This window comes from Tupaia chinensis, unplaced genomic scaffold (genome assembly GCF_000334495.1).
Source record: "Tupaia chinensis unplaced genomic scaffold, TupChi_1.0 Scaffold000059_1, whole genome shotgun sequence".
Classification (NCBI taxonomy): Eukaryota; Metazoa; Chordata; class Mammalia; order Scandentia; family Tupaiidae; genus Tupaia; species Tupaia belangeri.
The window spans coordinates 119,432-135,907 of NW_006159517.1; positions in this window are offsets into that span (position 1 = coordinate 119,432).

Here is a 16,476-nt window from a genome sequence, read left to right on the forward strand (position 1 = left end):
GGGGGGGTGCTGACAGATGGTATGGCGGTTAAGGTGCTGGACTCCCACACAGCCAACCATGGTTTGAGTCCTGGACCTGGTGGTTGGCTTTCTCACTTTCCTTCTGTCTCTCTCTGTCTACCTCTGGTCTAATTAAATAATAATAACAATAATAATGCATTTTTAAAATTATTTTTTTCAAAGAATTATTTTAACTTTATTTATTTATTTAATTTGATGAGAGAAAGAGAAAGTGAGAAAGCAAGCCATCAGGTCCAGGACTTGAACCATGGTCAGCCATATGGGAGTCCAGTGCCCTTAACCACCATGCCACCTGCTGGCACTAATATTTTCCTTTTTAAAAAAGAGATATTTTATTTAACTATTTATTTATTTATTTATTTTAATTTGACCAGAGAGTAATAGAGAGTGAGAGAAAGAGAGGGAGAGAAAGTGAGAAAGCAAGCTGCCAGGTCCAGGACTTGAACTGTGGTCAGTCATGTGGGAGTCCAGCACCCTTAACCATGCCACCCTTAACCATGGCCCCAATTTTTTAAATCCTTTAAAATATATTTTCAAAAAAAATAGAAAAAGGATCATTAAAAAAATTAAAATCAGGGAGACCAACAGTTGGCGTAATGGCTATGTCGCTGGACTCCCATGTAGTCTATCGTAATTCGAACCCCAGACCTCTCGCTTAAACTCCTGCTGGGTGCATGTGCGTGTGTGCCCAGGATTCTGCGAGGAGAGTGGAAGAGAAGGGATTATGGCGTGGCCATCCCCCCTGGGGAGTGATTTCTTGCTTTCTGTCTCTCTCTGTTTTTTTGGCAAGCACCACGCCCTATAGCAAAAACCTGTCCAAAAACTAAATAGATAAAATAAAATAAAATAAAAACTGTGGGCCAGCAGGTGGTGTGGTGGTTAAAGGCATTGGATTCCCATATGATTGACCTCAGTTCTAGTCCCAGACCTGGTGGAGTGCTTTCTCGCTTTCCCTTTCTCTCTCTCTCTCTGTCTCTGTCTGGTCAAATTAAAAAAATAATAATGATAACAAATAAAATTAAATAAAAAATAATTAAGGGAAACATAGGGGCTAGCAGGTGGCATGGTGGTTAAGGCACTGGACTCCCACATGGAGGACTGTGGTTTGAGTCCTGGACCAGCTGGCTTGCTTTCTCTCTCTCTCTGATGAATGTAAATGCCCTGTAGCTAATTATAAAAAAAAAAAAAGATTGGAGCTGGCAGGTGGCATGGTGATTGAGGTGTTGGACTCCCATATGGTTGACCATGGTTTGAGTCCTTGACCTGGCAGCTTTCTTTCTCATTTTTCTTCTCTCGCTCACTCTCTGTATCCCTCTGGTCAAATTAAAATAATAATGATAATGATGAATAAAATTAAATAAAATAACCCTTTAAAAAATAAAAGATAAATAATTCTTTTAAAAAAACTGACTGAAAAAATAATCTGAAGCACATTTATAGAGAATCAGAAATGCAAAAATTAATTTGCTAATAGGTACAAAACTGGTTAATATTATTTTTTAAATATATAATTATTTTATTTAGCTTTATTTATTTATTTATTTAACCAGAGAGGGACAGAGTGACAGAGAAAGAGAGAGAAAGTGAAAAAGCAAGCCACCAGGTCCAGGACTTGAACCAGGGTCAGCCATGTGGGAGTACAGCATCCTTAACCACCACGCCACCTGCTGGCCCCCAAAACTGGTTAATATTCTATAAGTATTTTTAAAATTAAATGTAGCTTGATTTATTTGTTTGATTGCTAGATACTATGCACACACCAGTTTCTTTTCTTAAGAATTATTTATTATGATTTTTTTTGTTTTTTGTTTTGTTTTGTTTTGTTTTTGCTATAGGGCATGTGTGCTCGCCAAAAGACAGAGAGAGACAGAGAGACAGAAAGTGAGAAATCACTCTCCAGGGGGGATGGCCACGCCGCAATTGCTGCTTCTCCATTCTCCTCTCAGGATCTTGGGCACTCACCCACATGTGCCTGGTTTAAGTTTAAGTCACTGAGTTCGGGACTCAAATCGTGGTCAGCTACGTGGGAGTTCAGTGACGTAGCCATTTCACTAACTGCAGGTCCCTCATTATTATTTTTTTTCTTAATTTGACCAGAAAGAGAAGGAAAGTGAAAAAGCAAGCCATCAGGTCCATAACTCAACCTATGGTAGGCCATGTGGGAATCCAACACCTTAACCACTTTGCCACCTGCTATCCCCAATATCCAGTAAGTATTAAAATGGTGGGACCAGCAGATGGCATATGGTTACATCACTGGACTCGCACCTATCAACTGCAGTTTGAGTCCTGGACCCAAGAGGCTTAAAACTCATGCTGGGCATGTGTTTGTGTGACCCCAAAAATCCTGAAAAAATGAAGGAGAAGGGATTGTGGCATGACTGGCCCTCCTGTGGGGTGATTTCTTACTCTGTCTCTCTATCGCTCTGTCTCTCTGATGAACACATGCACCCTATAGCAAAAATGTCTCTTAAAAAAATTGCATTGTACTCCCATGTGGTTGATCACAGTTTGAGTCCCAGACCTGGTGGCTTAAAACTCACGCCGGGCACATGTGTGTGCATGCCCAAGATCCCAAGAGGAGAATGGAGGAGAGGAGATTGCGGCATGGCCATCTTCCCTGGGGGATGATTTCTTGCTTTCTGTCTCTCTGTTTCTCTCTCTTTCTGGCGAGCGCACATGCCCTGTGGCAAAAACCTCTAAAAAAAAAAAAAAGCATTACTTGAGGGCCAGCAGGTGGTGTGGTGGTTGAGACACTGGACTCCCCACATGGCTGATCACTGTTAGAGTTCTGGACCTGGCAGCCTGCTTTCTTGCTTTCCCTCTGTCTCTTTCTCATGTGTTCATGTGCCCTATAGCAAATCAAAATAATAATAATATAATAATAAATTAATAAAAATGCATTATTTGGAATCATCTTTTCTGCGAGGCAGAAACCAGTTTTCCAACTTATAGTACTATAGAAGAGTCTAGTCAAAAACAATCAAAAGTGGAGCCAGTAGGTGGCATGGTGGGTGGTTAAGGCATTGGACTCCCATATGATTGACTGTGGTTTGAGTCCTGGACCTGGAGGCTTCTCACCTTCTCCCTCTCTGGTGAGCACATGTACCCTATAGCAAATTAAATAATAATAAAAATAATTAATAAATTAAATGAATAATGCTTAAAAGAATTAAGGCTACAGAACACATTGATTGTATTCTTTATTTAAAAAAATAATTTTATTTATTATTATGATTTAATTTGACCAGAGAGAAACAGAGAGGAAAAGTGAAAAAGCAAGTTGCCAGGTCCAGGATTTGAACCGAAGTTGGCTATGTGGGCGTCCAGTGCTTTAAGTGCCACACCACCTGCTGGCCTTAGATTATGGGGAGTTTTTTTAGAGTTTTTTTCTATAGGGTGTGTGCGCTCGCCAGAAAGAGAGAGACAGAGAGACAAAGTGAGAAATCACCCCTCAGAGGGGATGGTCATGCCGCAATCCCTTCTCCTCCATTCTCCTCTCTGGATCTTGGGCACGCATGTACATGCAGCCAGCGTGAATTTAAACCACTGGGTCTGGGACTCAAATCACAGTAGGCTACATGGGAGTTCAGTGACATAGCTGGTCCCAGATTATGTTCTTAATACATCTGAAAATAAAATGCTGAGGTCCTGGGGTCAGCAAATAGTGTAATGGTTACACCGCTGACCTCCCACATGACTGACTGTTGTTCAAATTCTGGAACTGGTGACTTAAAACTTACACCAGGTGTATGTGCATGCATGCCCAAAACCCCAAGAGGGAAATGGAGAAGGGATTGCAGCATTCCATTCCCCCTAGGGAGTAATTTCTTGCCTTTTCTTCCTGTGTCTCTCCAGCGAGCACACATGCCGTATAGCAAAAATCTCTCTCTAAAAAAAAGTGTGTAAGTCCTATTGAAAATCTTTTTAAAAAGATTTTTTTTTGTAGGTTTATTTAGTTAAGTGTTAGAGAGAGGGAGAAGGAGACTCCTCCAACAAAGTCTTCAAGTTGCAATCCACCTCCCATCTCAGCTAGCCTGGATTATCAGCATGTATGCACATCTGTATGTTCAGGGAGTCCTGGGATGGGAACCTAGGACCTTTCCCATGTGGGTCCAGTTGCATTACTACTGCACTACCACCTGCCCCTGAACTAGGAAATTCAACGAAAGGAAGACAGCTTATCTCTCCAGAGAAGAAATATTTGTCCCCTGCCTCCAGCTGACATTCTGTCACTGCACAGATGGAAGTATGTCAATTTGGCTTTTGCTGCAAAACAAACTACCCCAAGACCTAGAGGCTTAAAACAGTAACTATTTGTTAGCTCCCAGCTCTGCAGTTCTAGCGGGGCCAAGCTATTCACGTGGCTGCAGTCATCTGACCCAGATGGCCCAAGATGGCCTTACTCACATATTTGGCAGTTAGCTGGGGCTGTCAGCCAGGATGGCTGAGTTCTCCTCCATGTGGCTCTCTAGCAGAACAGCCTGAATCCTTTACCCTAGTATTGTTAGGTCCCAAGGGAGTGAAAGTGAAAGCTTTAAGGTCTTCTTAAGTCTAGCTCCAAAAGTCACATAGTGTCACTTTTTTTTTTTTTAAAGAATGTTTATTGTATTTATTCATTCATTTATTTTAATTTGGCCAAAGAAAACACAGGGAGAGGAAAAGTAAGAAAGCAAGCCACCAGGTCCAAGACTCAATCCGTGGTCAGCCCTGTTGGATTGTCCAGCGCCTTAAGCACCATATCACCTGCTAGCCCCCAACACAGTGTCACTTCTGACATAGTTTTTGGCCAGTGCAAGTCACAAGGCAACCCTAGATTCAAGGAGTAAAAAAACCAACTTTACTTTTTGATGAAGTAGCTGCAAAATACTTCAGTTATGTTTTTCAATCTACAAAACTGCTTTCAAATCTATCATTCAATACTTTAAACAAATCAACTAGCCTTTACTTATTTTTTTAAAGAATTATTTTATTTAACTTTATTATTATTATTATTTTCCAGTTTGATCAGAGAGAGACAGAGAAAGAGAGAGAGAGAAAGTGAGAAAGTAAGCCACTAGGTCCTGGACTTAAACCACGGTCAGCCATGAAGGAGTTCAGCGCTTTTAACCACCACACCACTTGCAGGCCCTGCCCTTACCTATTAAAAACCAAAAATATGCTTGGGGCTGGCAGGTGGCATGTTGGTTAAAGACACCGAACTCCCACATGGCTGATTGCAGTTCAAGTCTTGGACCTGGCAGCTTGCTTTCTCTCTTTGTCTGTCTTTATCTGTCTTGTTCTGGCTTTCTCTGGTCAAATTAAAACAAATAATAATAATACAGTTGAATAAAATAATTATTTTTAAAAAAATATGCTGGGACCAGCCAAAGGCATAATAGTTACATTGCTGGACTCCCACATAGTCAACTATGGTATGAATCTCGGCCCTGGCGGCTTAAAACTCATGCTGGGCACATGTACAAGCATGCCCAAAAGGAGAATGGAGGATAAGAGATTGTGGCGTGGCCCTCCCCTCTGGGGGGGCGGGGTGATTTCTCACTTTGTTTCTCTCTGTCTCTCAGGCGAGTGCATGCACCCTATAGCAAAACTATCTCTCTCTCAAAAAAAAAAAGCATATTATGTATGCTGGGGCCAGCAGATGGCATGGTGGTTAAGGCACTGGACTCCCACATGGTTGACCGCAGTTTGAATCCCAGACCTGGCAGCTTGGTTTCTCACTTTTTGTTTATTAGTTATTATTATTTTTTAATTTGACTAGAGACAGAGAGAGAATAGGAAAGTAAAAGCTAGTTTCCAGGTCCAGGATTCAAACCGCAGTTGGCCATGTGGGGAGTCTAGTGCCTCAACCACCCAGCCACCCGTCGGCCCCAGTAAATAATTCTTAAAAGCAAACAAACAAAAAATATGTGCTAGACGTTGTACTAGATGCTGAAGTATAGCAGGACTGTAAGGCTCCATCTACACCAGGAAAATTGTGAAACACTTCGAAACGAGCAAGTTGTTCTTCCAGTGGAATGCTGACCTTTGTCTAAGGGACCTCAGCGTTACTTGATTTCTGTAGGTAAGGATATATGCCTTTGCTTTTTAAATTTAATTTATAAAATGGTTTTAGAGCCAAGTGTCACAATGAGACCAACATGGGAGGGGCCCTGAGTTCACATCCTAGGGCCTCCCTGGTGTTGGATGCATGTTCGTTCCCATTACTGGGCTGGCTGGGACTTAGGGTAGATCATGGTCTAGGATTCCTATTGGGGTTACCTGACTCTCTCTCACTGAAGAAATACATTTATAAAAAAACTTATTTTTAAAAAGTGGGGCCAGCTAGTGGCATGGTGGTTAAAATGGCTGGATCCCACACGGCTGACTGCGTGGTTAAAATCCTAGGCCTGGTGGCTTGAAAAACACACCAGGGATGTGTGTGTGTGTCCAAAATCCTGAAAGGAGAATGGTGAAGGGATTGTGGTATAGTCGCCCCTCTGGGGAGTGATTTCTCATTTTCTCTCTCCTTCTATGTGTCTTTCCAGAGAGTGCATGCACACTATAGCAAAAACTTTAAAGGAAGGGGCCATGGCACCAGCAGACGGCATAATGGTTACATCACTGGACTTCCATATAGTCAACCACAGTTTGAATCCTAACCTGGAAAATTAAAACTCACACCAGGCGCCTGTGAGTTTGTGCCCAATATCCCAAGAAGAGAATGGATTGCGGCATGGCCATTCTCCTCAGGGGCAATTTCACTTTCTGTCTCTCTATTGAGCACACATGCCGTATAACAAAAATTTCTCCCCTACCAAAAAAAAAAAAAAAAAAAAGTTAAAAAAATAAAAAGTGAATTTTCAGAGCTGGCAGGTGGTGTGGTGGTCGAAGTGTTGGACTCCCACATGGCTGACCATGGTTTGAGTTCCTGACCTAGTGACTTGCTTTCTCTCTCTCTCTAGTCTAATTAAATAAATACATAAAATAATTCTTTAAAAAAAATGGATTTCTGGCTTAGCTGTTCTGCACCCCAGCTGGGTTGACATTTATGTGACTTGCTGAAGGAAGTGTTGCTACCTGGTTTTGTGGTTTGACCCCAAACTTTCTAGGTGCCCATGAAGCTGCTGACAGACTCAGTATCTGTACTTGGCTTGGGGCTAAGAGAAAAATGGAAGCAAATTCTCTTCAGGAGAAAAGAGGCAGTGACCAAGCAGTGATCTACTAGGAGCTTTACGTCCGAACAGGGACACATTAAAGTACAAAATTAACCCTCTAAGCAATATCCGCCCTCTCCCTTCCTTGACTCTGTGCCACACTTTTCCTTTCCAAACATCTTTCTTTTTTTAATAGAATTATTCATTTAATTTTGTTAACTATTATTGTAATTTGACCAGAGAAAGACAGAGAGAGAGAAAGAGAGAGGGAAAGTGAGAAAGCAAGCCACTAGGTCCAGGATTCGAACCATGGTCGGTCATTTGAAAGTCCTGTGTCTTAACCACCATGCCACTTGCCGCGCCCTCCAAACATCTTTCTGCTTGAACAGGTTCCACGGGCAGCTCTGTCTCTCTGGGGACCCTTACTACAGCGTGCATACCAGGATGTATGTGGATCAAGATGTCAGGGTGGCAGTGCGGTGCTAAGGACAAGGTCTAATATCGCTCCGTTAGCTCCTTTGGCGGTGTGATCTCAGGCCAGTCACACACCCCTCTAAGCCTCAGTTTCCTCATTTGTAAATGGGATTAAAATGAGACCTATCTCTGCATTGAAAACTGTAAACAGTGTTGCCTTTTGAGTGGAGTATGGAGATGAGCACCTGGGATAGGACAGTCTTTTCCTTGAATACTTTGTATTGTTCAATTTTACAGCCATAGGACAAGCATTATTAATCCCTAGTAGTACTAACTGACCAATAAATACATTATTAATTTAATGTAACTTTTTTGGACAGATTTGCCACTTAGGGCACATGTGCTCACTGGAGAGACAGAGAGACACAGAGACAGAAAGTGAGAAATCACCCCCCAGGGGAGATGGGCATACCTCAATCCCTTCTCCTCCATTCTCTTCTTAGATCTTGGGCACGTGCGCGTGTGCGCGCACACACATACACACACACACACACAGCGTGAGTTTTAAATAGCAGGATCCAGGACTCAACCTTGGTTGACTATATGAGAGTCCAGTGACATAACCATTACGCCATCTGCTGGTCTCAATTTAATATAATTCTAATGGAATAAATAGCATATCTACAATAATTAAGTTGTACCTTTCTTCAGTGGTTTACCTAGTATTTGGCATGTTCAAATATACCTCTCCTGGGACCAGTAGGTGGGGTAGTGGTTAAGGTGCAGGACTCCCACATAACCAACTATCATTTAAATCCCCGACCTGGTGGCTTGAAAATCACTCTGGGTATGTGTGTGTGCATGCCCAAAATCCCAAAAGGAGAATAGAGGAGAAAGGATTGGTTGGCGGTGTGGCAATCCCTCGTGGGAGAGGGATTTCTCACTTTCCCTCTCTCTATCTCTGTCTCTGTCTCTCTCAGGCAAGGGCATTACCCTATGGCAAAAAAAAAAAAAAAATCTTTAAAAACAAACCACCATACCTCTCCTGTAGCGGACATAGTTATTTCTGTAAAAGAATAATTGTTTTTTAGGGGCCAACAGGTGGCATGGTGGTTAAGGATGCTAGACTCCCATATGGCCAACTATAGTTTGAGTCCCAGACCTGGCAGCTTGCTTTCTCACTTTTTCTCTCTCTCTTTCTCTCTTGTGCTCACTCTTACTCTGTCCCTCTCTGGTTAAATTCAAATAAATAAGTAAATAAAGTTAAATAAAATAACTCTTTATAAAAAAGAACAATTTTTTTTAAAGTTTATTTCTTGGTGCCAGCAGGTGGTGTGGTGGTTAAGGCACTGGACTCTCCCACATGGCCAACCACGGTTTGAGTCCTGCTCCTGGTGGCTTGCTTTCTCACTTTCCTTCTCTCTCTCTCTCTCTCTCTCTCTCTCTCTGTGTGTGTGTGTGTGTGTGTGTGTGTGGTCAAATTAAAATAAATGAATGGATAAAATTAATTATTTTTAGTAATTATTGGCTTTTATTTAACTTTTCGTATTTATGTATTTATTTTAATTTGACCAGAGGAGGGACAAAGAGACAAAGTGAGAAAACAAGCTGCCAGGTCTGGGACTCAAACCACCGTCAGCCATGTGGGAACCCAGTGTCTTTAACCACCACACGACCTGCCAGCCCCCTAAATAAATAATTCCTTTTTTTAAGAAAGGTTTATTTCTTTTTTTTCATAATAGACAAACTGACAAAGACTGGGAGCCCCGACAAGGTCTCACCACACCGAGATCCTTTCCCCAGCCTTCTGGCCTGCTAGGATCATAGGCATGCCAGTGTGTTCAGGCCGACTCAGAATCCAAACCCTGGGAGTTTTCTCTTTTTTAAAGAATTATTTATTTATTATTATTATTGTTAATATTATTTTTCACATGAGTTTTGCCAGAGAAAGACAGAGAAAGAGGGAGAGTGAGAAAGCAAGCTGCCAGGTCCGGGACTCAAACCATGGCCAGCCATGTGGGAATTCCAGCACCTTAACCACCATGCCACCTGCTGGCCCAAACCCTGGGAATTTTCATATGGTTCCAGGATCCTGTAGTGATGTTCTACTGCCTGTGCCATCATGGCTGGGCCAGAGGCATTCTCTTCTTAATTCACGCTTTAGATTGTTTTTAAATTTTCCATAGGGTGAGTGTGCTTGCTGCAGAGAGACAGGGAAAGCAAGCACCCCCATGGGGGCATAGCAGTACCGTAGCCCCTTTTCTTTCATTCTTCTCTAGGGATTTGGTGCATGTGTGCATACATGCCTGGCATGTTTCTCAAGCTGCTAAATTCAGCATGTGAAACACACTGTTAGCCATACGGGAAGCAGCCACCTTAACCACCACACCCACTGGCTGCCCCACTCTTTAGATAGTTTTCTTCTTTTTCTCCAGAAGGCATGTATGCTCTTCAGAGGGAGAGTAAATGAGAGAGAGAACTTGTGAGGGAGAGACCCCCCACAAATGGGGCATAGTCATTGCCATAATCCATTCACTCTGTCTCTCCAATCCAGCAAGATTTTGGGGATACACACAGTTGCCCAGCATGTTTTACAAGCTGCCAGGGTAAACATGTGAAGCATGGTTGGTCACATGAGATCCAGTTCTATATGCACACTGCTTAACCACTGTGCTACTGGGTCGACCCAACTTTAAGGTTTTGAATAGTTAATCATTTAAAAATGCTATTTAGGGGCCAGCAGGTAGCTTGGTGGTTAAGGTGCTTGATTCCCATATGGTCGACTGGTTCATCCAGGATCTGGTGGCTTGAAAATCACAAGTAAATAGATAAATAAATGCTTTTTAAAAATAAATAAATAAATAAATATACCGTTTAATTTAAAAAAGATTTGAGGGCCAGCAAGTGGTGTGGTGGTCAACCACTGTTGGAGTACCAGACCAAGCAACTTAAAAATCACACCAGGTTTGTGTGTATGCGTGCCCAAGATTCCAGGAGGAGAATGGAGGAGAAGGGATTACAACTTCGCCATCCCCCCAGGGAGTGATTTCTCACTTTTCCTCTCACTGTCTCTCTGGTGAGCACACACCCTATGGCAAAAGCCAAATCTTGTAAAACATCTCAAATAAGAACTAAAGTTTGCACTTACCAAACTGATGACAGTGTACTGTCACCATTTTACATTTTATTTTTTTTTTAATTTTATTTATCATTATCATTACTTTAAAATTTGCTACAGGGCATGTGCACTTACCAAATACAGAGAGAATGTGAGAAAGCAAGCCATCAGGTCTGGGATTTGAACTATGGTTGGCCATGTGGGAGACCAGCACCTAAACCACCATGCCACCTGCTGGCCCCTCACACAAATAAAAATTCTAGACAATCATCAAGAGTGGCAGAATGGAAGTAACTTGAGTGTTGTTTCTTTTTTATTTATTTATTTTTAGGTTTTTGCCATGGGATTTGTGTGCTCACAAGAGAAAGGGAAAGTGAGAATTCATCCCTCAGGGGAGATGGTCTCACCACAATCCCTTCTCCTCCATTCTCCTCTTGGAACTCTGGGCATGCACATACACGCGCTTGGCAAGGGTTTCTAGTCACTGGGTCTAGGACTCAAACCGTGGTTGGTCATGTGGAAGTCCAGTGCCTTAACCACCATACAACCTGCCCGCACCTCAAGGTTGTTTCTTTATAATCATTGTGTGTCATTATTGTGTAGTTAGTGGTCATGTTACTTTCTCAGCACTAGATAATACATATGGTGCTGGCTGCCGAGTGCTTGGACATTCTGAAGTGTTACAAACTTACTTTCAAGATGAATGATCTTGGGAATTAACTTCTATATAGAAGACAATATTTATTTATTTATTTTAAACATTTTCTTTTCCTTAAAAGAATTTTTTTATTTCATTTCATTCATCACACACACACACACACACACACACACACACACATATGTTAATTTTACTGCAGAATGACAGAGAGAGCAAAAGAGGGAAAACAACAAAGCAAGCTGCCAAATCCAGGATTGGAACCGTGGTTGGCCATGTGGGTGTCCAGCACCTTCACCACCATGCCACCAGTCAGCCCCTGTCACTTTCCCTCTCTCTTTGTCCATCTCTCGTCAAATTAAAATAAATTTTAGGAACCAGCAGTTGGTGTAATGGCTATGTCGCTGGACTCCCAGGTAGTCGACCGCGGTTTGCGTCCTGGACCCAGTGGCTTTGGAATCTGTGTGTGTGTGTGTGTGTGTGTGCCCAAGATCCTGAGAAGAGAATGGAGGAGAAGGGATTGCATCGTGGCCATCCCCTCGGGGGGTGATTTCTCACTTTCTGTATCTGTCTCAAGCTCACGTGCCCTATAGCAAAAACCTCTTCAAAATAAAAATTAAAATAAAGTAAAATAAGTTTTTAAAATTAAATGAAATAATTATTAAAAATATTATTAGGATCTATGTAGAGGAATATTATTGATGTATATATGTACTCATGTGTTATGGGTAAAAAGGAGATTATAAAACAGTGTGCGTAAGTCAATCTCACTTTTGTGAAACCAAAAAGTATTTGTTAAAACATCTTAAAGGGGACACCAGCAGATGGCATACTGATTAAGGTGCTGGACACTCACGTGGTTTGAGTCCTCGACCTAGTGGCTTTCTTTCTCACTTTCTCTCTCTCTCTCTCTCTCTCTCTGTGTGTCTGGTTAAATTAACATAAATGAATGAATAAGTAAAAATAAATAAATAATTATTTTTAAAAAACAAAAAGATCTTGAAGGGGCCCAGCAGATGGTATAGAGTTTATGGCACTGGACTCCCACTTGGTTGCTATGGTTTGAGTCCTGAACCCGGCAGCTTGAAACCTACCAGGTGCATGTGCATTTGTGCCCAAAATCACAGGAGGGGACTAGAGGAAAAGTGACTGTGACATGGTGGCATGGCCATCCCTGGGGTGGGGAGGTGTGGTTTCTCACTTTCTGTCTCTGTCTTCTTCTTTGAGCACAAGTGGCCTATGGCAAAAATCTTTTAAAAGAGATCTTAAGGGACCAGCAGGTGCATGGTGGTTATGAGTGCTAGACTCCCGCATGGCTGACTGTGGTTCAAATTCTGGACCTGGCAGCTTGCTTTCTCACTTCTCTCTCTCTCTCTCTCTATTTATTTATTTTATAATTAAAATAAATAAAATAATTCTTTAAAAAAAGAGATCTTAAAGGATACATATCAAACTATTAACAATGGTTATCTCTAGAGGGTCGTATTCTCGAGGTTTTAAATTTCATAACAAGTAAAAAACTAGACCATTTATTTATTTTTTTAGAGAGATTTTTGCTACTAGGCATGTGCACTCACTGGATACGGAGACAGAGAGACAGAAACTGAGAAATCACCTCCCAGGGGGAATGGCCATGCCTCAACCCCTTCTCCTCCATTCTCCTCTAGGGATTTTGGGCACGCACGCACACAGGTCAGCGTGTTTTTATTTATTTATTTATTTATTTATTTATTTATTTATTTATTTATATTTTTTTAGAGATTTTTGCTATAGGGCACGTGCGCTCGCCAGACAGACAAAGACAGAGAGACAGAAAGCGAGAAATCATCCCCCAGGGGGGAATGGCCACGCCGCAATCCCTTCTCCATTATCCTCTTGGGATCATGTTCATGCATGCACATGCGCCCGGCGTGAGTTTAAGCCATCGGGTCTGGGACTCAAACTGCGGTCGACTACATGGGAGTCCAGCGACACAGCCATTATGCTAATTGCTGGTCCCCCGAGGCCAGGGTGTTTTAAGACGCTGGGTCCAGGACCGAGCCTGTGCTGACTATGTAGGAACCCAGTGACATAACCATTACGCTGTATGCCAGTCCTGAAGATGTATTTTTAAAAGTGATGAGAGTGAAACGGGTGGAGATGAAAGATCGTGTCAGCAGGGCTGAGTTAGTCTGGAAGAGCATTGGACCGGAGGCTGGAGACGGTCCATGAGTGTGAAGGAGGTTAAGGGGTGTGTCGGGGAGGGCGGTTGGAGGCAGGACCGGGAAGCCTAGGGTAACGTGGGCACCAGTACAGCCTGACACTCATACCGCCAATTCTTCACTCCTGGATTGTGGTCACTTGCCATTCATATTATTTTAAGAATCATTTTATTGACATACATTTATTTATCTATCTATCTACCTATCTATCTATCTATCTATCTATCTATCTATCTATCTATCTATCTATCTGAGAGAGAGAGCAAGCCGGATTCAAACCATGGTCAGCCATGTGGGAGTCCAGTGCCTTTAACCACCACACCACCTGCCGGCCCCTCATTTGCCATTCTATCCATGCCTCTAACATGGCCCTCCAGAATGATCTTCAAGCGTGGATGAGGCTCTCAAGGAGACTTAGGGCCACTGATGTCACTTGCAGTTCCAGAGACCCTGATTCTGTGAACCCTGCCAAACCCGGAGGTTGAAAAAATCAGGAGCGCATGCGGAGGAGCCGCTGGCTATTCACAGATTTGGCCACGTGGTGGTGCTATAAGCCAGAAAATCAGAGCACAGCGTAGTTGGCCAAAGTTAGGCGGGAACAATAGCTCTGCGCCGTGAAGGCCACCAGGGGACAGCAGAAGGCAGGGCTGCTTTTGCAAGGCCAGTGGGCGTCCTGGGTAGCAAGGCCGTCAGCTGAGTGGATGTGACGATGAAGTGCCTGGGACAAAACAGAATGACGCAAAGAGGTGCAGGTCTTGGAATTAAATGCTTAAAAGGAAGGCTCAGGAAGCTCTCCAACTTTATCCCTCAACCCTCCCTTGCTCCCATGATACACCTCCTTGCTCTGAGTCTCACCCTTTCCCCACACCTCTTCCTTCCTTCCTTCAGTCCTCCTGCCTTCCCTGTGGGCATTGGGCACCTTTTAGTAACCAGAGCATTTAGCCAGAAACCGGGAAGGTAAGGTAGGGAGGCAGGAGGTAGGGGACCCTGAGGATGAGGCCAGAAGGAGCTAAGGGAGGTGTGTGTATGTGTGTGTCCTTGGCCCGGAAAAAGGCGGCTAGTTAGAAGAACCAAGTGTACTCGTTTTGTATGCTGTAATGATGTACAGTGAATGAATGCAAATACATTGAAATTAAAAAAAAAGAACCAAGCGTAGCCCAGCATGGCTGCAGACTAGTCCACAGACGGAGACTGGAGAGAGTCAGGTGACCAACCATGTCATTCAGAAACAGAGGGTTTTAAGTAGGCAAGAGACGGGATGAGATAGATTTGTTTTATTTATTTATTGCCAAAGGGTGTGTGCACGTGCCATAGCAAGGCAGAGGGAGAAAGTGCCCCTGGTAGGAAATAATCATGACAATTCTTTTGCTTTTCTTTTTTAGGTTTTTGCTACAGGCCATGTGTGCTTGCCAGAGAGAGGCAGAGAGAGACAATGAGAGGGAAAGTGAGAAATCGCCACCCAGGGGTGATGGCCACACTGCAGTCCCTTCTCCATTTTCCTCCTAGGATTTTTGGGCATGCACACACATGCGCCCCACATGATTTTCAAGATGCCAGGTCTAAAGACGCCAGTCTCAAACTGTGGTTGGCCATGTGGGAGTCCAGTGCCTTGACCATCAAGCCACCTGCTGGCCCCAAGATTTTTCTTTTTTTTTTTGAGAGGTTTTTGCTATAGGACACGTGCACTCGCCAGACAGACAGAAAGAAACAGAGACATAGAAAGCGAGAAATCACCCCCAAGGGGGGATGGCCATGCCTCAATCCCTTCTCCTCCATTCTCCTCTTGGGATCTTGGGCACGCACGCACATGTGCCTGGCGTGAGTTTTAAGCCACCGGGTCCAGGACGCGAACCGTGGACGACTACGTGGGAGTCCAGCGACATAGCCATTACGACAACTGCTGGTCCCCCAAGATGTATTTATTTTTTAAGAGAGATTTTTGTGATAAGGTGTGTGCACTCCCTGGAGAAACAGAGAGAGACAGGAAGTGGGGATGGCCACTTTTGACCGTCGTTCGAGTCCTGGACATGGAGACTTAAAACTCACGCCAGGTGCATGTGTGCATGCCCAAAAACCTGAGAGGAGAATGGAGTAGAAAGGACTGTGGCGTGGCCATCCCCACTGGGGAGTGAGTTCTTGCTTTTTGTCTCTGTCTCTTTAGTGAGCGCACATACCTCATAGCAAAAATCTCCCTAAAAAAATAAATAAATAAAAGAGGACCTCGGGGACCAGCAGGTGGCGTGGTGGTTAAGGTGTTGGACACTCTCACGTGGCCAACCACGGTTTGAGTCCTGGACCTGGTGGCTTGCTTTCTCGCATTCTCTCTCTCTCTGTATCTCTCTCTCTAGTCAAATTAAAATAAATGAATGAATAAATAAATAATTTTAAAAAGAAATAATTATTCAAAAAAAGAGGACTTGCTGGCTGGTGTGTGGAGGAGGCTGAGGGATTGCTGGTGGCCATGAGACCTTCGGTTAGGCAAGTGTTGTCGTAGCGCAGAGGACAGATGCCGCAGTCTGGACAAGGAGAATAGAGAAGGGAGTGGGTTTGAACGTGTTTTGGAAGCCGGCTTAGTGATTCATTAGATGCACTGGGTCGGGGGAAGAGAAACAAAGGTGTCAGATAGAAGTCCCAGGATTCCAGCAGGAGCCATTCGATGGATGGAGGTGCTGGTCACTAAGATGAGCAATAATGAAGGAGCTGGTGGGGTGAGGTCAGTCCTTCCATTTTGAACAAGTTAACACGGAATGCCCTAGAGACAGCTAGGAGGCAGGAAGGGAAAAGTGTGATAGGCTGTTGTGGAGCTCAGAAGAAAGGCCTTGTTGGCCCTAACGCTGGAAGCCTTTGACATATTGAAGCTGTGATGTGATGGCTCAGGCCCTAGCAGCCAGAGAAGGTGGTCTAGGAGCCAGCCCTGACATTTATAGGTCA